Source organism: Trichosurus vulpecula, chromosome 5, assembly GCF_011100635.1.
Source record: "Trichosurus vulpecula isolate mTriVul1 chromosome 5, mTriVul1.pri, whole genome shotgun sequence".
NCBI lineage: Eukaryota > Metazoa > Chordata > Mammalia > Diprotodontia > Phalangeridae > Trichosurus > Trichosurus vulpecula.
Genome location: NC_050577.1, coordinates 197,433,799 through 197,455,914, shown reverse-complemented (window position 1 = coordinate 197,455,914; position 22,116 = coordinate 197,433,799). Strand labels below are relative to the sequence as shown.

Here is a 22,116-nt window from a genome sequence, read left to right as displayed (position 1 = left end):
AATGGAAACCTTGCCCAATGCTCCCTCCCCCAGCTATCACCAAAGTGAGTATTCAGTAACAGAGGTACTGTCTATGACCCTGCCTCTTTTCTCATTCTTCCTGCAGATTGGGAATCTCACCCCAAAACCAACATATTCAGTGCCCTGAATATAGTTTACAATCTTCATTTTGAAAAAGAGACACAGATAAGAGATGTTACATGAGCAGGCAAAGGAGCTGTGATTTCCAATACAAGGATTCCCTTTACCAAAGCAGATGTTACCTTACCTAGAACATAAATCCTAGGGAGTTACATAGAGGTCCACTGGTTCCTGTGGTTCATGGAGGTCCAGAGTTACACTTCTAATAAATGGCAAAGATGAGATGTGAACTCAGGTCTTGCCGATTCTAAGGTAATTCTCTATCCACTATCTCATCGTGCAAAGAGACAATGCCTACCCTCGATGTCATTAATTGAATAATCACTGAGACAATTTCATGACAGAGAATTCATCAAAGAAAAATATACCACCTATCCATCCTAGGAGCTACTAAGTAAATGTTTGTGGCTAGTGATGATGGCTAGCATTTATACGATGCTTTAAGATTTGCAAAGAGTTTTGCATATGTGAATCCATTTTATCCTTACAACAATTTTATCCTACCTGTGAGGCAGATGTTAATTATTATCATCTTCATTTTATGTGTGGGAAGGTTAGACCAGATGACCTCTAAGATTACTCATTCTTCATAATCTTAGGTGTGATCTTTGCAGCAAGCATAAACCAAAATAAACTAAAATTATGTATTCAGATGATGCTATAATTAAAAAATAATTATCAAATCCTTTGAAAACCCTAAAATGTTACACCACAGAAACAATAGATTTCTCATACAAATGAATACATAAAAAAATTTTTAAAGAACAAATAAAAAGAATTTGTCAATATAATTAATGAATCATATTGGGGGGAGAAGAAAAATTATGTGTGATTAATTTCATTATTGACCCATAACCACATTAGCCACTGTTGGCTAGAGTTTCATCTTTTTACTTCCAAGAAAAGTAAAGCACAAAAGAGGAGGTGCTTTTAAATTGTTAAAATGGCAAAAAACCAGTAGTCAGAAGGAGAATGAGGAAGTGATGCAAAGGATTTAGGTAATCCCTTGCCCATGGAATCTTTTGCTAAGGCATTAAAAAGTCGGCCAAATAGAGTATCAGCCCCTAACCTGACTGTATTACCGAAGTTCAAAACGGCCAATGGCAGCTCTGAACATGCTGGCAACTCCCCAAGAGGCTCTCTGAACCATTCTCTTATCCCTTCATTAACTTCCCTACTCCCACAAACAGCTGTATTTGGTCATGTGTGGAAGAGGAAGGAATGGAGAGTAACATCAGGGGCTGGCACCTGACCAAAAACTAACAGAGCTCAGATGGAAAGCAGAGAGTGTGCACACATATCCACATACACGCAAACACAGGAGTGAACGTGTCTTAAAGATAACTACTACCTCATGATGAGTCTCAGCAAGTATCACTAACACCTTCTGTCTCTGTTATTCAGTTTTATTCTGTACTTTGGTACCTTACAGGATCACAGAGTCATAGAATAACAGAGTTGGATGGACCTTGGAGGTCACTGAGAACCCTTAATGTTATAGCTGAAGAAAATAAGGCTTAGGTCACACAGTAACTCAATAGAAATGGAAGCCAATGGAAAAGTCAGAACTAAAATCCAGGTCTCCTGAACTGATTTCTGATTCCCGGTCTGGTGCTTACCATATGCCACATGATGAGCAATAGTTTGGGGACAGTCATCCATCTAAAATCAAATTAGGATGAAATCTAAATTAAAGTCAAATCTAGAATCCAAAACAGCAGTGCATTCTGCAAATAGTAGCTTAAAAACCACAAACCCAAGGAGATTTCCCACAGGTTATAGGGTTAAAAAGGGTTTTGGTTGATGATGACATACCTCCATGTATTATGAAGAAATTGGCCAGCCTCAGACTCAAATGTGAAGGAAGGACAACAACCTGAGTTAACTTGACCACAAATGAATCACTTATGTGTCTACTGCTTATGATTCCTTTTTAGCGACCACTGACTTTCTTTGGCTTTTGGATTTAAGAGTCCTATTTTCTTTATCTACCATATTGGTAAAATGTTCTCATAACCAAAGCTCTTAGTCAAACTGTTCCATTCCCTCAATGTTCTGTACTCAGAGACATTTTCAGGACCTTAATCAGTACTTGACAACGAGGGGATGTGGCCTATGATTTCCCCTTTCTTTCTTCTCTGTCTGGATTTGCTGGATATTATGAGCGTTGAGAGACTTTTTGGATACGTGCACAGTGACATATACTAATAGATGCCCCATAAAGATCTGTTAATTTTCTATGAAATTGTTTAAGGCCATTAAATGGAGAACACTAAGATTGTACAGGGCTTTTAAAAATGATGACAGTTCAACCTTCAACATCACTAGAATTTAGAAAGGGCACATCCTAACGAGAGAACGAGCCAAAGAAAAGAGAACTGAGAGCAGACTTTCCCAGTCTAAGCCATGGCGGCAGCTGGGACAATGATGGAGCTCCAGCCGAGGCAGATATACGTACATCCACTCAGCCCAGATCAAGAGTGCAGGGATGGCACCTTCTAGGGAAAGAAGGGGCTTTCCTGATGCAGCGTGTTCCTTGGAGAAATAAGAGGGCATTTCGCACACTAACTACACAGCGTCCTACTTGGGGATGAGAACCAGAGAATTATCCAGAGTGTGGGTCATATGGGAAGGGAATTGCTTATTTAGCAGCCCTTAAAGTATGTTTACCTTCTGGGAGGAGGCTAAACCACACAGTGATACCATAAGTCTTAGGGAGACTGTGTTGGACCCTACGGGAAAAAGAGACTCAGCAGTATCTCAAAAGGGCTGCCTGATAGCAACCCCAAGTTCAGTTCCATTCTGAGGTGCTTCGTTTGTTTTCTGTTTCTTGTGTATGAGCTCTTGTAAGCCTTTTGCACCTTATGCACATTTTCTGTATCAGCAAAATAAAAGCTGTCCCAGATCTTGAATGCTATACCTTGAACACTAGCCTAGGAACTGAGGAATATTTTTTTCACATTTAGGGAAACCTAGAGGAGTTCCCTAAGTCTATTAGGAGATTTTCCTGAAGTAACTCCAAGTAGGGCCAACGAGACAAAGAAACAAAAATGGAACCGCTTAGGGACAGCCTCCAAGGCTGGAAGATATTTGATGAAAGTAGTACTGAAACAGGTCTGGGGTGGTAGCTGAGTTTGTTGAGAAGGATTTTTCTAAAGGAGAAGGGGGAACCCCACACACACACATACACACGCGCACACACACTGTCACAACTCATCCTCAGCCCCCAAATTTCTCCCCGAAAGGACAATGAGACATTTCCACTGCCCCCACCAACCCCCTAGTACCACATTAGTCCAGGTTCCTTGGTAGTACCTAGGGTACAAAATCCATCAAAAAAGTAAAATTAAATTCTAAATCTTAACAATTAAAAAATCATTCTGAGTGTATCACATCAGAGTACTCAGCATTTTCTCTAGCCACGACATATGTGTGCGTATCTAGAAAAATGTCACAGAAAAGAAATAAACCTGTTTGGAAACAAAAAATATAAAAAATTAAAATTAAAAAATAAAAAGTTTATTTTAAGTAATATATTGTTGGTCTAGCTGTGAATTGGTCCAATAATTGTCAAAAGCAACTCAGAATTGCACTCAAAATAAGACTAAAATGTCCATACTCTCTGACCCAGAAATCCAACTGCTAGACACATACTCCAAGGAGTTCAAACCCAGAGAAGTACCACGTACGTTCAAATATTCATAGAAATTTTTTGTGGTAACAAAAAAACAGAATCTAAGTAAATGTTCGTTGACTGAGGAATAACTGAACAAATTATGGTAGATGAATGTAATGGAATATTATTGCACCATCATAAACAACATGAAGCATACGGAGAAGCATGAGGAACTTTACTATATGAACTCATATAGAGCGAAATCAACAAGACCAGGAAAACAATATACACAATGATTAACAACGTCAACAGAAAGAACAGACAAACAAAAAGCCAAAACAAGACGCTGTGTAATGATAATGACCAGAGCTAGCCCCAAAGAAGAGATGAGAAAATTATCTTTCTTTCCTTCTTCGAATGTGGACCACCGTATACATGTCGTCTATTTTTCCTTTCTTTTTCACTCTGTATCAAGGTCTGGCTCATGTGGAGACAGAGTAGGGGAGGAGCTATATCAGGAACTGGTGAAATAATTTAAAAAAAAAATCAATGAAAATTTTAAATTGCTTTTAAGAAGCTGATTTTAAGAATCAGGAGCACAGCTACTCTAAGGGGACTCCAAACTAAACCAACTGGTCTAGACTACTTTTAAAAATCAAAGGAAAACCAGCACATGCCATACTGGACTTTGGCTTTTACTTTATTAGCCTGTAAGTAGGCCAAAAAAAAAAAAGTATCAATCTGTTCTTCATCTCCAGGGTAAAGTACAGGGCTCTTTAACTACAACACACCTTCCTAAATGACTCATCTTTAACAACAGTTAAAACAAATGAACTGTGTGCTCAAGGTTGTCGGTTATTTGTCCTTCCTTCTCGAAGAGAGCCATGACGTCAGGAAAGTGATGCCATGACTCGCAAGTGAATTGAATTTGAGTGAGGCAGGGCTGTGCAAAGTCACCAGCCTCACTTTCTCCTCTGGAGGCATCTGGGTCTAGAGGCCAGATACAGATCAGGATGACTGGGGATGGCCCCGGATACACTGGGAGACCTTGGCCTTTTTTTTCATGCTCAAGGTGAGGTGCCACTGGTATATTATAATACAGGAGAAATTAGAAAACTCAAGCGGATAATTAAGGTAACCCCTTATTCCAATTTCTTAATTTGGATTACAAAAGCAACATGAGATCTAAAGAGACTTTGCTCCGGTCTAGACCTAGGCAAGGATAATGACAACAGCTCTTCAAAATCATTTAAGAGATGTAAAGGACCTAACAGACACACAATTTATGGCATGAAGAAACCTTAACGATCATTTAGTCCAACCCGTTCATTTTAGAGGTGAAGAAACTGAGACTCGGAAACGTTACATTACTTGTCCCAGGTCATTTAGCTAATAAGTCGCAGGCTGGCTAGAATGTACCGTAGTTCCTCTGATTTCAAATCCAGTGCGGCTATCACTCCCTTCCCTTCTCACCATCCTCCCAAACATGCAATCACATTCCCCAACCCAGACACCTGTGAGGCCTTCTTTGCCCATTCACCTGCCTATCTCTTCTTGCAGCTGTAGGAAATACAGAGATAGCGAGGCTGATTCCATTTCCCCAGAGTCTTTCAGCAACTCTGCTTGGTCTTCCTGTCTCCAAAGCAGTGGTTGCTTCCTGAACCACTTAAAATAAGTTTTTTATTGATGCCTTTTGTTTTTTACATCACACTCATTTCCAGATAAATACCCCCATCAAACCCCAACTTGTAACAAAGGAAAACAGTCAAGTAAAACTGAACAAAAGAACCCTGTCAGGCAGCACATGCCATATTTATTCTTCACCTACAGGATCTCACTTTTAGGTAAAGGTGTACGAAGAATAAGAACCGGACAGCTGGTGGATTCCCTTCCTGTCTATGTAAATCAAAGGATATGAAGACAATCCTCCCTCCACACCCAAAAAGCCTCCCCCACCAACTCAAAACACCCCACTTTTGTTCCACCCTCCTACCCTCTCCCATTTCCAAGTCTTTCTTCATGCTGTCCTCTATGCCTAGAACATAATAATCTATCCCTTCCATCTGTGCCACGTGGAATTCTTCTCTTCCTTCAAAGCCCAACAAGGTTGGTTTTGTTGCCGACTTGTTTCAGTTTTGTCCGAATCTCTGTGACCCTACTGGGGGTTTTCTTGGCAAAGACACTGAAACACTTTGCCATTTTCTTCTCCAGTTCATTTTACAGATGAGGAACTGACGCAAACAGGGTTAAGTGACTTGCCCAGGGTCACAAAGCAATTAAGTGTCGGAGGCCAGCTTTGAACGCAGATCCTCCTGATTCCGAGTCTGGTACTCTTATCCATTGGGCCACCTAGCTGCCCTAGCAAATGAGGTTGGATTTCATTCATTCAATCAATTCTATGCAATTTGACAAGAATCCAGTATTTCTAAGATACTGTGCTAGATTCTAGAGGTACAAAGATAAACTAAGAAACTCAAAATCTTATGTAAGTGAATGCCGAAAACTTAAAAATTAATGCACTGGATTTGCAATCAGAAGACTCGGGTTTGAATCCCAGTTCTGAGATTTACTGCTCACGTGACTTTGGGCATGGTCACTTTAACTCTGAGGCATTTCCTCATCCGTAAAATAAGGACATTAGCCCAGATAAGGCCTAAGGTCCTATCCAGCCCTAAATCAATAAATCTGCAACTTATTTCCTACCCCTGCCCCCCACCCCCCAAAGCTCTCTGGCTTTTACCCAGTCTGGGTTCAATATCAGAGGTTCTCTGATTTACTTTGACCCCACTTTCCTTTGGGAAACTCAGAATATAGGTCTCTATAGACATGGATAACGGGGTTGCCGGTGTAAGCCCTCAAGTAAAGGATAGTTTTCGTTTTACCCGCCCCCCCCCCAGACGGAGAAAAGAAAATATAAGGGCTTAGAAGATCCCATAAATAATCAATACAATTCTCTTCCCTCTCCAATAAACCCCCCCTCCCCCCCTCCCCCCCCCCCCGGGACCTATATAATTATCTAGACTCATAGTGCCACCCTGTGGTTTGGACTTGTCTCAGAACAAAAACAACAATGTTGGGGCTGTGGCAAAGACAACCCCAAGACATTCAGGTAATTGACTTGGGCCTTTGGATTCAGGCCATTATCCAGTGGTTTAGACTCCTCAAAAAAGAAAATGAATTTGGGGTTGTAAGAGAAGCAACTCCTCTTTCTTACTGGAGGGATACCATCCAAATAACTCCCAACAGCAGTCAAAGTTGAACCGAGTCTTTGCCCTTCAATATCATGACTGCCGAGCCATGTACGTGCACTGTGCCCTTCTCTCCAAAACTATGCACTGCTATCCAAATCTGGAGAAAGTAGATCTGGGTTCAAATCGTGATTCTGCCACTGATAGCTACAGGACACTGGCAAGTTACAACTTTTCAGGGCTTTCAATTTCCACATCGGTAAAATGAAGAGACTGACCTGAGAAAAATTTCCCAAATCACTAATTATCAGGACAATGAAAAACCAATCTGGAAAAAACATTTCATACCCATCGAGCTGCAGTTGTTCATCCTTTGTTCTTCAAAAGGACCAAAGACTTCAGGAGGAGAATGTCTCGACTTGCAGATGAATTGGATTTAAGTGAGGCAGCCTTGTGCAAAGTCATCAGACTCATCAGAATCCAGTGGCAAGACAAAGGTCTTGGCGGTGGCCTCAGATGCAGCAGTAGACCTTGGCCTTTTTAAGCAAAGGTCTTTCCCAGGTCTCATTTTGTCTGAGGCAACGCCCATTCAGTAATTAAAGGTGAGGTAAGAATTGAGGCAAAAGATGGTCTAGTCTGCCTTCATAAAAGAATCAATCTGGGAGGGAAAGACCCTCATAGTTTCTGGTTAGAACAGATAGAATAATAACAGAGTGAATGTCTAACAACTGGCTCTAGGTAGAGAATTTGTATTCATGACACACACTTAAATCTAATCGGGATTACCAACATTTTCCTCATCACTTTCTTAAGTCTAGACGATCAACAAAACAATAAATCAAGCCCTGATTTGTTGGGTCTGCTGACTTCTGAGGTGTAACTACTTAGAACTGAAAATTTAATAAATGGGCCAACTGAAGCTGATCCCAGCAGCCTCTGCCTTAATCTAGTTACTGGAGAAGGAAACGGCAAACCACTGCAAGTGTCTTGGCCAAGAAAACTCCATGGACCTGTGGTCCATGGCATCACAAAAAGTCAGACACAACTAATAACAACAATCCCCCTTCCCTTTACAACATACCTATAAACGGTCATCTTGCTTCTGCTTAAAGACCAATGAGGCAATTCACTCACTTTTGAATAGGTCTAAGTGTTAGCAAGTTTTTCCTAACTTCCAGGCCAAATTTGCCTCTTTACAACTTATTCCTGGTTCTGCCCTCTGGAGCCCAAAAGGCAAATTATCACTGTCCCTATTTTAAGATGGTATGGAGATAGCAAATATCTGAGTAAGGGCTTCAGTTCAGCTACTTTAACACCAAGAGCAAAGCCACCATGATGCTGTAGGTGCTTCTCTGAATCCCTTACAATGTTTATCCCACACATAGTCACCTACTTCTTGATTTTGATAACTTCTTTTCAAAAAGAGAAATGGGAATTTGTTCAGAAAAATATAGGATATATATCCCTTACAATCTCAGAAGTCGACAAAGCTAAACATTTCTCACCATGGCTTCCCTAAGCTGAAGAGACCACAGGTCTAGGGTTTGTTTGTTAGTGTTGAGGAGGGGTTGTCTTTTTTTAAGTACAAGGTAACTCTGAGGTGGGAGGGGAGTGGATCAGAAAACACATCATACAGGAGATGATATCCCAAGCTGAGCTTGGAAGGAAGACCATTCTAGGCTTGGGAATAAACTGTGCAAAGGAAGAGTTCAGGAAAGCGTTAGCAGGCCAGTTTGGCTGAAATATGAAGTCCATGGGCTAGGAATTGGCCTTGGAATCTCACTGATCTAGGGAACCCCCAAATGAGGAAAATCCCTTGTCTGTGTAGATTGGGCACCTTCTCTTCCACTTACAATCTGAGACAGTTACCTAGAGCACTTCAAGGTTAAATGACCTACCCAGGTAGGGTCACAGAGCCAGAGTCTGGACTAAGGTTCTTCTTGACTGAGGCTAACTCTCTATCCACTACCCCACTCTGCCAACGCAGAAATACTTTCCACTTTTTAAAATACATTCTGCATTTACTTAGGGCTGTTTCATCTGACAAAAACCTAGGATTACCAAGGTCAAGAGTCATTTGTTTTCTGTGTTTGTATTGCCAGTACCCAGCAGTACCTGGAACATAATAGGAGATTAATAAATGCTGCCTCAAAGGAGATTGTGAAGAAGACTATTAATGAAATAAGTCACAGGTTCACAGGACAATATACTTAGAGCCAAAAGGGCATAGGCACATTAGTCCAACTCTCCCTCATTTTACAGATTAGAAAACTGTGGACCTGAGAGCTTAAAATAACTCACTCAATGTCACAACTATTACAACTGAGGCTGGATTTGAACCCATGTCCTCTGACTCTATGTCTACTTTCACTTCAAAGGCACCATATCCAGAAGGAATTCATCCTCTTTGCCTCTAAACCTGCCCAACCCCTGAATCCCTCTATTTCTTATCAAGGCATCACCATCCCACGCAATCATCCAGGTTCACAACCGTAGAAACATCCTCGAGTCTTTGCTCTCTCCCCCCGAATAAAGCCATCTATCTGGCCGATCTCATCAACTGTCCCATCAACATCTCATACTATCATTACTAACTGTTCCACTTTTGGCCAGGAACCCTGAGGGTCTTTCCCTCCCAGTTTGATTTTTTTTTTGGGGAGGGGGAGGGGATTGATTAAAGGGACCATCCCTAGATTAACTTCTTAAAGAGGCCTATTCACCGAATGGACGTTACCTCACTCAAAATGAGAACCTGAAAAGGTCTTAGCCCAAGAGGGCCAGGGTCTCCCAATGCATCCTGGGCCATCTCCAGTCGTCCTGGTGAATATCAGGCCACTGGACCCAGATGGCTCTGGAGGAGAACGCAAGGCTGGTGACCTTGCACAGCCCTCCCTCACTTAAATCCGAGTCACGTCATCATTTCCCTGGTATCGTGGTCCTCTTTGAGAACGTCCTATTCTCTTCACCAGCACAGGTCAATACAATTCAAGCTCTAACGAACCCCTGCCTGACATACTGCGACAGCCTCCCATTCTCCCTCCTTTCAGCATCAAGCCTTCCTCGATCCACCCTCCACAGAACTACCCAAACAATATATTCCTAAGGTTCAAGTTTAACCAGGTCATTTTCCCTGGTCAAAACGTTGAGAAGCTTCCTATTGCCTCTGAGATAAAATACAAACTCCTCGGCCTGGCATTTAAGGCCCTATACAATCTGGCTCCAATCTGCCCTTCCAGCCTTATTTCACAAGAGCTCTGCATTGTAGTCAAACAGACAACTAACTGTTCTCCAAACCTGACATGTCATCTCCTGTCTCTGTGTATTCACTCGAGTCTCAGAAGGCCCCGAATGTGAGCTTTCTCTCTCCCTCCATTCTCTCTTTCTTTCTCCATCCCTCCTCCGCCTCTCTCTGTTTCTCCATCTCTCTTCTTCCCCACCCCCTTTCCCTTCCTTCTCTCTCTTTCTCCGCATCCTTCAGGGCTCTGCTCAAATATCAATTGCGAAGCCTTCCCTGAACCCCTTCATGTTTTAGTTTTCTGTTTCTCCTCAAATTACCTAGCATTTACCTACCTGTGTACAGGTGGAATCCCACCAATCCAAGGAATCTAAGCTCCTTGAGGGAAGGGAAGAGGAAATAAGCATTTATTAGGTACTACTTTGTGCCAGGCACCGTGAAAGGGCTTTGCAGTTTATGACCTCATTTATTTTTTATCTCTCATTTTTATTACCGTTACTATTTATTATCTCATTTGACCCTCACAATAACCCTGGGAAGGTAAGTACTATTATTATCACCCCCATTTTACAGATGAAGTAGACAGGTTAAGTGACCTGCTCAGGGTCACACAGCTAAGATCTGAGGCTGCATTTGAAATCAGGACTTCCTGACTCCAGGACCAGCGCCGTATCTACTGCACCCACCACCTGGCTGAGAGAACAGGATTATTAGTTTTTCTTTGTATTCCCATAGTCTAATATAGTACCAGGAACTAGTGGGTAGTTAGACTTCATTGATGTCTGTCTAAATACATGGAGAAGCATAATATTTGGAAATAATTTAACAAGGAGTTCATTTCTCTTATGGCTTTATAAGTACCGTTCCTTATAAAATGAGGGATTAGGAATTGCCTGAGTGTCAAGTTGCTTTCTCCAAACTCAGAAACCTCAGAAAAGTCCATTATGCACCAGATACAGAGTTAACTAAAGCAAAAACCACAAGATAAGCAGATGGAAATAATTTGCAAGACAGAAGTACCACACAAGGTAAAAACCTCACAAAATAACACAAGACTACTGTAATGCTTCCATCTCCCACTTGGCATCCCAAGCCTCCAAACCATGCAACATGGCGGGCTCGGCCAATGCCAGCAACCTCAAAGGGCTATGATTTAGGGTCCAGCTGTGGGGATCCCCTTCTAGGACTCCCATGGCAGTAACTCAGGCTGGATGCCACCACATCCCACAGGAGGCGGCAGATACGGTTTCCATGTGGAAATAAAAAAGGGAAAGCCACTAAATTATAATAATGATAAATAATAAAATAATAATAAAAAACCCTCTGGGAGGAAAGATCATGCCCAAAGGAAAGGACTGGTAACCCAACTGGCACCAGTCCCCTCCCCCTGGTGTTTACTCTGGGCAGAGACCTAGTCCAGATCCCCAAATCCCACAATGTTGGAAGAGGCTGAAGACACCTAGTCTCAGGATATCTGTTCAGCAACGGATGGAGGAGAGTCAACGGGTAAAGACAGAAACCAAAAACTCTCTGCAGTTTGGCTGCCAACCTCATTCACCTGGAAATGCTCCCTCCAAAGGTACTAAGATCTCTTGACTGCCAGACCTAGTGGCCTCTTCTCAGTCCTCGCACTTCTCCGCTTCTTGGTAATCTTTGCCATGGTCAATCACCTTCTTCTCTCTTAAATATTCCACATTCTCTCTTGCCTCTCCTGGTTCTTCTCCTGCTTGTCTGACCTCTTCCCATTCTGTCTCCTTCGCTGGATCTTCATCTAGTTCACTCTGACTTACAGTGAATGTCCTGGAAGGGTTGGTGATGGACCCGGTCGTTTACTCCCTCTAAGCTATCAATTATTTTACTCGGCAGTCTCATCAGCTCCCACTGATCCAATTATTATCACACTATGCAGATGATTCTCATATTTATTCATCCAGCCACAGCCTTTCTCCTGATCTCGAGTCTTCTGACCTCTAGTCCAACTGCCTATTGGACATCTTGAACTGTGTATCTCACAGATATCTTAAACTGAACAAAGCCAAAACTGAACTCATTCTTTCTTCCACCCCCACCTACCCAAACTCTGTCCTCTTCCATACTTCCCCATTATTATCAAGGGCACCACCAACCCCCCAGTCACCTAGGTTCACAAGCTAGGGGTCTCCTCTACTTGTCAGGATCACTCAACACCCATATCCAATCTCTGGCCAAGTCCTGTTGATTCTACCCCAGCAACATCTGTCTTGTACATCCCCTTCTGTCCTCTGACACAGCTTCAACCCTGGTGCAGGTCCTCATCACTTCACACCTGGACTATAAATTGCTGTAGTCTTCAGGATGGCCTCAAGTCTGTCCTCACTCTGGTCCACCTGCCACTATGCTGTCAAAGCGACCTTCCTAAAGCACAGGTCTGACCTCTCTTTTTTTTTTCCTCAATAAGTTCCGATGCTCCCTATCACCTGTTTGCCGTTTAAAGTCCTTCATCACATGGTCCCTTCCTACTATTCTAGCCTTAAACTTTACCACCCTCTCTGTGTTCTGCACTAGCCTCCCTGTTATCCCTTGCACAAGACACTGCATCTCCCTTTGGTCAGTGACTGTTCCTTCACCCCCACCTCACCCTGGAATTCCCTCCCTCTTTCTCACTGTCTCCTTGACTCCCTTGACTTTCTTAAAGTACCAGCTAAAACACCACCTTCTACAAGAAACCTTTCCCAATCCTTAATATTAGTGTCTTCCTTCTAAGATCATTGATCCCATCTCTATCTTGTTGGTACAAAGTTACCTAGAAGAAAGTCTCTTTTTTTCCTTTTTTTCTAAATATCCTCAGTGCCTGGCATATAGTGGGCACTTAATAAAAGCTTGTTGATATGACTTGACTTACATGTATGTCCAATATTTAGCACACTGGTAAATAGTAAGCTTAATGATTGTTTGATTATTCTAACAAAAATCTTGTAGAGACAGCAAAATAGTCATAGCCCATTAGTTAAACATTTTTGTCTGCTGTATTTTTTTCAGTAATAATACTATTTTTCCACATTTGGCATTCGCTCCTCTTTCAGGTCCCTTAAGAATGTATTCCTCAATACCCACAATATTTTGCCTCCACAGAGACCAACACATATATTGGTCTATTCCAAATGCAATTTCCACCTTTTTCTTTGCTTGCTCATGCAGGGGATGTTAAGAGTCCAAATGTGGCTCTATTATCACTGACAGAGAAAGTAATTAGTTATAAAAATTATTATTAAGACTTTTCCATTTTTTTGGTCTGTTTCCCTAATAACTCTATCCTGACACATCTTGAGCACGACCTGGATTAATTGGGTCTCCTGTCAAATTGTCAGTAAACTTTTCCCTTCCATTTGTGTGATGAGGCAATACTGCTCGTAATGTTACATGCATAGTTATCCATAATATTTTACCAATGAGTTTATATTCTAAACTATATGTGCCCTTGGCTGACAACTCTGCTTACCAAGTAGATGCAAGGATTTGATGATTAAGGTGGTTTGGGGGCTCTTTTGTTTTCCTTACTATGGCATTTAATTTACATTAACTAAATTTCCTCATGAAACAGAGATAGTCAATGCTTGTTCATTTATCCATTTTCCATTCTTCAGTAACAATCACTCATTTAAATAGGTCAGGTTGGAGACACCTCAATTGCATCCCATAGTTTCTCATTTTTATTCTTTTTCCTAATTTAGTATTTTTTCTTCTTTCCTCTACCTGGTTGGTGTCTTTACTATACACATTTATCCCTTCCACATCACAACCATTCCAATCGTGGTTTTGATATATTGCAGATTAGCATGAGAAATTAAATGGGAATTTTGGGAGAGTTTTGTAGAAGCCACAGATGGCCAGTACAAAGGCCACCAGATGACACAGAAAAAGTTTAGAAACTCAGATATGCACAAAATGTATGTACAGTACCAACATATATATTTTTAACACCGTAATAATTCACACTTCCTCTCTGGTATGAAAGGAGGGCCAAAAACTTTAACGTAGACTTTCCAGATCTCTGGCTGAGCCCCTAACAGTCTCTCCCCTTCTCCCCTGCAATGTGGAAGGGCTAACTGTACAGACAGCTGACTCAGAAATTACTCCATTAGTAATCAGTAATTTTGATGGTGTTACTGGATACTTATCATACCTAACACCTCCTGATTCTTCTTGAAGAAATCATTTTACATATGCGTGTGGGTATAAGATACACACGTTATACGTAATAATGTATATACACCTATGTATGCATGTGTATGTATGTGTATACACATGTGTGTATGTATATATAAATCATTATATATGTATGTATGTATATTTGAGGAAGCTTCTATATGTAGTCTCTAAGCCTCTGGTCTCTTGAATCACATTAACACAGGATCAAAGAATCTCTTTGCTTATTCCTTAACCATGCTTCATAACATATTTTCATCACCCTCCCCTGTGCCCACACAAAGCATAAGCTGATTTAATTTTTAAAGTCTTATAAAGTTCTTCATGAAATTTCTCTATCTCATCATTCTCCACCACCTATGTTGATGTCCCAGCTGAAATTATCTTCGTGGTGATCACTTTGAAAAAGCATATAACAAGCATGAGATGACCAGAAAATAATATTTCTTGTTGCATTTGGATGCATGATGAAGCCAACTCCCCTTTCCAAGAGGAAGTGAGCCACCCTTCCATTTAGCTACAGATTCTCTGCAAAGTCTTATTCTCTAGGGCTTCATTACATCAAGCATTTGGCCTTGGGTTCTCAATCAAACACGTAAGCATTTAGGAGAATTCTGTGCATCAGGCACTGAGCTAAGCGCTGGAGATACAAAGACAAAGTGGGAAAAGAAAAAAAAAAACCTACCCTCAAGCTTACATTCTAAGGGAAGAGATAACTAGTACATAAATAGATGTACGAAAGGGGCGTATAAAAGAGATACCTGGTAACCTTAGAGGAGAAAACACTGGGGGTTGAGGGTGGAGGACCAGAAAAGGCCTCTTGCAGAAAGTGGCACTTGAGTTGTTTCTTGAAGGAAACCAGATCGGGGAGGTAAAAAAGCAGAGGTAAAGAGAGAAAGCATTCTAGGCATGGGGAACAGAATGCCAAGACACAGAAATGGTAGGGGGAGCCCTGTGTGTGAGGAACATCAAAGAAGCCACCGTGAATGAACTGTATGGTAGAGTGCAAGGACAGAAAGATGCCAGAAGACCAAAGCCCGGGAAGGGACTAAATTGCAAAGAGCCTAAGAGGCCAAAAGAAGAGTTTATCTGTGATACTAGAGGTAACATGAAGCATTCAGGGCAGTGAAATGGCCAGACCTGATCGTTGGGAAAACCTCTTTGATAGCTTTGTAAAGGCCTGATTGGAGTAGGGAGAGACTTGAAGCAGAGTGGCCGACTCGGAGGCTACTCCAATAGCCCTCAAAGGAAAAATTTCAAGTATGGTCTTGGCCACAGATTTCATCTGCTTTCCAAGGACCAGCCTGGCTAAGTACCCACCAGCTCATCCCCAAGCAGGCTGGTCACTTAGTGAAGAATTCTTTGAACACAGAAAACTCACAAAATAAAACAAAACAAAAAGAAAGAAGAAAAAGGAAAAGGTTTATTTCTGCTGTAATAGGGTAGTGAAAAGGGGACAAAGGCTGTTAAAAATTACACCGTTTTTAGGCAGCTTGTAAACATTAACTTCTCTGTTAAACTCCAGATGAGACCATACTCTTCCACTGCAGGCATTTCCCAACCTGGCATCATGACCCTCCCACTGGACTTCCAGAGACTGTGCTATGGAAATCCTGTCCTAGTGCTGGGCTATACTGATTGGAAACACCTCCCTCTATCTGACTGCCCAAATGATTCCATTCACTTTGTCCCAGCATTTTCCCAGACCAAAACATTCTTCCCTTGCCATTGTTCACCTATACATGGTCTCCTCTATTAGAAAGTAAGCTACTTGAAAATAGTGACTGTCTCACTTCTGTATTTGCATGGTGCATAGTACATGGTAAGCACTCGATTCATGCCCATTCATTCATTCATTCATAGCACTGTAAATCTGGGATGCTCGTCCATTCAACAAGAATTTACTAAGCACCTACTATGTGCCTGGCTGCATGCTAAGAGCTGGAGATATGGTGACAATGGCCTCCTGGACCTTCCGGGAACAAGACAATTTGCCTTCTCTTCCGGCATTTTCTCTGACTGCCCCCAATGCCTGAGACATTATCCCTCCACCTCTCCATCTACTGACCTCTTTGGTGGAATTCCTTTAGGTCCCAACCAAAATCCTATCTTTTCCTGGAAGCCTTCCCCAACCCCTCTTAATTCTAGTTCCTTCTCTCTGTTAAACATTTCCTATTTATCTCGTATATCATTTGTTTTCTACATATTTGCTTGCATGTTGTTTCTCCCACTAGATTGTGAGGTCCCTGAAGGCAGGGACTGCCTTTTGCCTCTCCAGCACTTAGCACATAGTAATCAATTAATAATGTTAATTGAATGACTGAGATACAAAGAAAGGCAAAAGACAGTCCCAGCTCCCAAAGAACTTAGGGTGACTAACTAATGAGCTCTACCAAAGGTCATTTTTCCTTTAAATGAAGCCTACATAATCAACATTAGCTGTTCTGGCTACCATGTTATATTGTTGACTCATGTAGAAGTTTTTTCTTTCCCCTTCTCCATGATCTTTCAAAGATCATTAACAATTGCTTGGACATTCATTACATGCAACAGTTTCTACAGCACACTGGATTGTGCAATTCTCCACACGTAAATTCAAATTTGACTATGTAAATTATTCTGAAAGAAATCTTCATTCCAAATAAAAAAACTTTATCATATAGTGCTTCCCCCCTAACAAAACCAAAAACAAACCCACATGAACTTGGGCACAGAGCTTCACAGTTTTGCCAGATGAGGACTTGGCTTGAGATCTCCTGGGTCCAGAGAGAACTTTGCCCACTGCGCCCACCCAACTGCCTGTTGGCCCCTGGGTATCTTCCTTCAGTCACCACTCTAGTACCCAGTGTCTGTCCCCAGCTCCCTACATGTTTGTTGTTTGTCCTCACCTGTATCTCCACCCCCACCCCACCTCCACCTCTTCATTCAGGGCAGGCCCCCACGTGGCTGGCCCCCAGCCAGAGTTGTCCCTTCTCTGTCCCTGGCCCCCACGTGTCCTTGAATGGTGTGCAGGCCTGCCTCCCTTCCTGCCTTCCTCACATCCAGGGCAAATTCGAATAACAAAGAGAACTGATTTTTATATAGAGATCTAGTCCACTTCTGTAAAGCAAGATTCATCTGTAGTTCATCTACACCTGGTATCTTGAAATCATAAAAGGTAGCTAGGGGCAATCTTACAATCACCTTACTTACTTATGTAATGTAATAGATTGGAAGTTTAGTGTTTTTCTCCTTAACATATTTACCTATTCTTGCACATGTTCTGATTCGGTTACCATTAACAAGTGTTCAAGTTAATGGAAAAAGGAGGCTGACCAGAAGCATGCTTGGTGAAAAGAAAGTAACGTGGGATTGAGTCTGTCAAACATAAACAAATAAGTAGAAAATAAGAGCTGACTATAATCTTTACATTATAAACTCTTTTTGCCTAGTTTCTTCCATCTGTTTAATATAATCATACAAGTCAGAACAGAAAAGGTAGAAGACAATCCTGTCATCTTATAGATCTTTCTTTAAATGTCATTTTTCTCTTGTGCTTAACTTTTTAAACTCTCTTTCTGGGTGTTTTTATCTCAATCATTGTGTTATACTGGTTTATAGTTTTATTATCAAAAACTTTTCATCCAAGTCCAAGCATGTAAACACTAAAACTTTTCCTTCTGCATGCCAGATGGTCTCCAATGCAATAGTTTGGAGAACGTAAGTTAGAAAAAAAATTTTACCAGATAGTCCAGGAAAACGTGGTTTTTCAAAAAAAAAAAAAATTACACGCTACCAAGGATCAATTATGTAACCCTGAGTTAAAATTATTACTGGTTAAATAAACTGAATGCTAGACATCTCCTTAAGTTTGTTTGATCAAGACCATCCCATATTACACACCTGCTCAGCTCAATTAAATTCTCAGCACAAGCAATTAAAAAAATTGGAGGAAAAGAGAAGAGGAAGATATCACAACAGCCAAACAAACCCAAAACACCAGTTCTGGCTCTGCTCCCAGTCACTGACCAAGGCCAGCAACCACTCCGGGTCCTGTTCTTAAACCCCGACCTTGGCATCAACTCAAACCCAATACTGTAGTTAGACAGCTTTAGAATTTAAGAGAGAGAGAAAAAAATGAGGGTCAAAAGTACCAAGGTGGTAAGGTAAACGGTAAAGAGGTCTCCAGAGACTTTTCCAAGATAATTCTCAAACTCCTGATTTTACATAAGATAAATTTAATAGGCATTATTCCATCCTTTTTACCAGTTAGCCTCCATGCCTAGACTCCATGTCTAAAATGCACTCACTCCTGACCTCCAGCTCTTATGATTCCTAGAATTCCTCCAAGCTTCAGATCAGGTACGGTCTGAAATTATCTTGTTTTTACTTATCTATACCTGTTCCATCTCCCCTACCCCAAAACAGAATACAAACTCCCTGAGGGCAGGGTCTGTTTTGGTTTTGTCTATGTATCCCAAGCATCTAGTACAATGACTTAATAAGTGCTTACTGAATTGAATCTTAAGAACAAGAATCTGCCCAGGTTCGGTCCAGGATGGTAGAATTGTGAAACTTTATTCCTCGGTTCTCCTCCCAATAGTTGGAATAGAAACACCCAAATAAAATATGGATATTTTCAAGACTAAAGACCACACATTCAACTCTTAGTTATTGTCCCACTGCACAGAGTCTGAAGGTTTTTCTCTATTAGGGAGATGATAGTAAGTTAATCTCTGAATTTACACCGCTGGTATTTGGATTGAGTTTGTCAGTGTACGGTAATCACTTTTTGCTTTATTTTATCAACAGAAGTAAGGCCCTTAGTTTCAAATTATTTTTTTCCTTTATGAACTTTTGGTCAATTCAGTAAGCACTGATTAGCTTATCTGTAAACTCCATATAAGGATTATATTTTAAGCTTGCTGCAACTCAAAATTAAATTAATAAAAATTTTAAAATACTAACAATCTCATATAAACAGACCTTCTACTTGATAAATTTCATGAGTTAGGAAAAAATGCTTTTATGAAACACCAAAGAGTACGTAGTGAACGTCTGGCTAAGTCTCTTTACAAAGAAATTCAATTATTTCTCCCTGCCACTTTTGCCAATTACAAAGTCAGCAAGTTTTTCTTAATTATGACTATTTTAAATTGTGCACCCACAGATTTCTTGGGGGATTAAAAAAGACCAACTGACAGTGTCAATCTGGCTCTGTGTCAATTTGCTAATGTGGTTAATTCAGTTAGATCAAAAGGAAAAATGATTGTTTTCTTGACCTGAGATGAGGCATTGTTACATACTTTCAAGAAAAGGTTGTATTTCTGTGATGCGCACAATCAACCCTATAAATTCCAACACATAAACGGCATTCTTCTCCCAGCATGTTCTCCCAGTGTAAGTGCCTCTAGAAAATGAAGTTCTACTAAAAAAAAAAATCAGTAAGACAAAATGTCTGACCATTTTCTGAACGAGTTTTCTTCATTTTTAAGGGCAAAGTGAGAAACCACCTCACCACAAAGTGGCCGTGGGGATGAAACTTGGAGGCGGTGGGGATGAATCCTGGAGAAGCAAAAGGTTTCAAAGGTTATGTCCTGCATTCTCTTATACCCCTTTAGACTCAAGAGAGCACAATTGTAACCGGTGGCCCAGAACTCTCTCCGAACCAGATTATACAACAGGTTGTTCCCATGTTTCCTCCATTCCTGTGATATCTTTACAAAGTAAGTTGGGGAGTCACATTGGATGAGTTCAAAACACAAGGATGTTAGCCCCTGGCAATTAAAAAAAAAGTAATGGAATAATACACTGACAAATTTCTGTAAGGACCAGGTTATGGATTTTTTTAAAAAAGATTTTACATTAACCATTCATTTGGTTACAACAAAATCTGTTTATCCTTTTTAAAGTACTCGGTTTTATTTTTCCAAAGTTACTAGTTTCCATTAAGAATAAAACCAAACACCTAAAACCAAACTCCTCCGCTTCTTCATTGGTTCGAGTTACAAATACATCTACCTCTACCCTACAAACTTCTCTGCTTAGCATCTGAAGCTCTTCAATGAAAACACCTGGTTCCAGGGTACTTTTCCAGAACTATTACGTTACTCCCTTTCAGGTATTCTTTGCTGCAAGCCAAATTACCCATCTCCCAGTCTTTGCACACGCTGTCTGTGGCTGAAATGCACTCTTCATCTCCCCTCCCTTCCTTCAAAGTTTAACTTTAAATCTTTAAATGCCACCCCCTACAGTGCGCCTACCCTGTTGCCCACAGCCACTACTGCTGCGCCCCCGCCCCCCATCACAGGCAGCCTACCTAGATCCTGGCAGCCGCTACTGCTCGGCCCCCCCCCCATTACTTTGTGTTTACACTGTAAATATTTTGTATATTCTTTCGTGCCTACGCGGTCCCCCACCCCCACCCCCACGGAACGTGAGCTCCACGAGGGTGCTCGGCTTGCTTTTGGTCCTGGCGCCCCCCAGAGCCTAGCTGGGTGCCTGGCACACAGTAGGCCATCATTCTAGGTTTGTGCATGGATTATTATTCGGGCGGGCGGGCGGGGGGTGGGGGTGGACTGAGGAAGGAGCTCGGCCGATCTCAAAGGGGTTATAGAAATGTGAGTCACTGTGATTGTTACATAAACTGCAATCGGTTCAACAGATCCGAAGAAGCTGGCCACCTGAAGCCTGTGGTCCCTCCAAAGCGCTACCATCGGGACCACCTCTCCGGGTTAGAAATGACACTGCCCTCCCTCGGATCCTCACCCGCCAAACCCACGCGTGACTCGCCCGCGGACCGGAGACGCGTTGACAATAACACCGATCCTCCCCGCGGCCGGAGCACGTTCCCCTGGCAAGAGCGCGGGGCGCGGGGCAAACAGGCGTGCCTGGAAATGAGCAGCGCCGCCTGGACCGCTCCCCCGAGGGGCAGCGGCGCCTCCCGGCTGGGCAAGAGCAGCGGGCTCCGAGGGGTCCGGGGGCGAGGGGCGGCGGCCCCCCCACCCCAGCCCCGGCTCCTCCTGGCCCCGCGCGCCGGCCCCTGCCCCAGCTCCGGGAGCCGCTTGCTTCTCCCCTGGACCAGAGCACCCCGCGGACCCCCCGGAGAGGCCTATGGATCCCTCTCGGTCCCGAGACCACCCCCAGCCCGACACCGCCACCCCCCTCCCCTTGAAAAGCGGGGGAGAGGGGGGAGGGAAAAGTGAATGAAAACCCCGAGAGAACCGCAGCCGCGCCGCCCGCCCCGAGGTGTCCACGCTGCGCAGCGCAGGCTGGGCCCGCGCGGACAGCCAGAGCGCACGGGGGCTCCTGGGGACCCCCGCTTGGGGGGGGGGGGCAGTGCCTGGGCCGGGGCCCCCTACGGCGCCTCTGCTCACCACTCGCCTTCCGCTTTAAGAATAAAAACAACCCAACCCAGCGCCCCACTTACTTTTCCCCACCTCTCTTTTGCGCTCCCCTCGCTCGCCGGGGAAGAAACGAAAGTTGTCACCCGCGTCCGTCTCCCGGGGGCTCTTCCCCTTCCGAGGAGCCGCAGCCGCCAACGCTGGCCCGGCTTCTCTCCTCCTCCTCCTCCTCCTCCTCCCCTCTTCCTCCTCCTCCTCCTCCTCCTCCCTCTCTTCTATTATCTTCTCCTTCTCCGAGGCCGGGCGATGGGAGGGTTAGGAAGAGAGGAAATTTGCAACTCTTCTTCTCCCACCCCCAACCTGCCTGGAGTTAAAAAAAAAAAAAGTCGAAAAGGATGAAAAACTTCGGGAGGAGAAGAGGAGACTTGT

At 42.6% G+C, this 22,116-nt stretch overlaps 1 protein-coding gene across 2 annotated transcripts in view; it reads right to left on the bottom strand.

The window, feature by feature from the left end:
• Positions 1-21,847, bottom strand: part of DUSP16 (dual specificity phosphatase 16) — a 101,976-nt gene extending 80,129 nt beyond the window's left edge. Inside the window, exon 1 of one of the 2 annotated variants that reach the window (XM_036758353.1) lies at positions 21,774-21,847. The gene's annotated coding sequence lies outside the window, so the exon portion shown is untranslated. The remainder of the gene's footprint in view (positions 1-21,773) is intronic. The other variant, XM_036758355.1, reaches the window with a different exon arrangement.
• Positions 21,848-22,116: the final 269 nt, after the last annotated feature.